We start from the raw sequence: 1,127 nt of genomic DNA, 5'->3' as shown, positions 1-1,127 counted from the left end.
TGTTGTTGTTTCGATCTGCCTGCCCAGGAAACTGGAGCCGTGTCAGCTGGGGTCCCAATTAGAGGCTCGTTAGCCTAAACCCACAGCGGCAGCCAATGGCAGGGAGCGGGGAGGGGACGGGCAGGGGCTGGCGGAGTGTTAACCCTGCAGGGAACGCGCTCCCATCGCATCGCGTTTCTTGCCACCTCTCATTTTCCGAGTATCCACGCCCCGCTTCGCCCCAGGTCGGCGTTTGGATGGCTTTTATGATCCGCCGCATGTATTTTTCCTCCCTACATCAGAAAGAGCTGGAGCTTCATGAAAAGAGAGGAGGTGTCATTACGCCCAGCGGAGAGGTGGGGAACCTCCGCGGGGATCTCGCCGGGCGCTCAGCTGGAGGGCAGCCGGGATGTCCTACTTTCCTTCCAAAAACCACTGAGCGCGGCTTCGGCGATGGCATCGGGGCAGGAATCGGAGTACGAGCTGGGTTGGGGCAGCGCTCCGGTTCCTACACCGCCCTATCGTGTTTTATATCCCTGATATTTGAGGTTTCTATTTTGCATCTGCAGTGTTTTCTCCCTCTACAAAATCCCCTGGGCTGGGGAAGGAGGAGCGTGCGTGTGGGGTTACAGGGGTCGGGGATGCTGAGTCCTCCCCCACCTGCCCCGCTGCCACCCACAGAAGGACCCGTGGGGCCGCACAGTGGCGATTCCCAGGGACCCCACAGGGCCCAGCCCCGCTCCGGGGACCCTCAGTGCCACAGCTCCGCACCGCTTGGTCGCTGGTGAGGACTTTGCTCCCCAGGGCCCCGCAGCCGCCAACACGGGGTGGGGGGGAGTGGTGGGCAAAGTCCACACAAGGAGACAGCGGGCCGCCAGGCTGGGAGTCGTGTAGGAGGCAGCGGCTGGAGTCGCTGTTCTGGGGGCACCGCAGGGTCCCCCAAGCACCGGCTGCGTGTGCTGAGAGGGCAGCGACTTCTCCAGCTCCACCGACACTTCCACGCAGCTCCCGGCCCCTATGAGCTCCCTCCATCCCCTCCGGTTCCCCCAGCAGCCCCGCCCACCCATCGGTCCTTTATAATTTCCGGCTTTCCTAAAACCCTTTTTGCGCTACTGACCCCTTCGATAGCGTTCCCTGCCCCCCGCACG

General features: G+C 62.9%; 1 protein-coding gene across 1 annotated transcript in view; it reads left to right on the top strand.

Moving 5' to 3' along the window:
- Window positions 1-17: 17 nt before the first annotated feature.
- Window positions 18-1,127, top strand: part of FRS3 (fibroblast growth factor receptor substrate 3) — a 14,163-nt gene continuing 13,053 nt past the window's right edge. The window contains exon 1 of the mRNA XM_003212979.4: window positions 18-335. The gene's annotated coding sequence lies outside the window, so the exon portion shown is untranslated. The remainder of the gene's footprint in view (window positions 336-1,127) is intronic.

The sequence above is a fragment of the Meleagris gallopavo genome, chromosome 28, assembly GCF_000146605.3.
Source record: "Meleagris gallopavo isolate NT-WF06-2002-E0010 breed Aviagen turkey brand Nicholas breeding stock chromosome 28, Turkey_5.1, whole genome shotgun sequence".
Classification (NCBI taxonomy): domain Eukaryota; kingdom Metazoa; phylum Chordata; class Aves; order Galliformes; family Phasianidae; genus Meleagris; species Meleagris gallopavo.
This window is presented reverse-complemented; position numbering and strand designations above follow the sequence as displayed.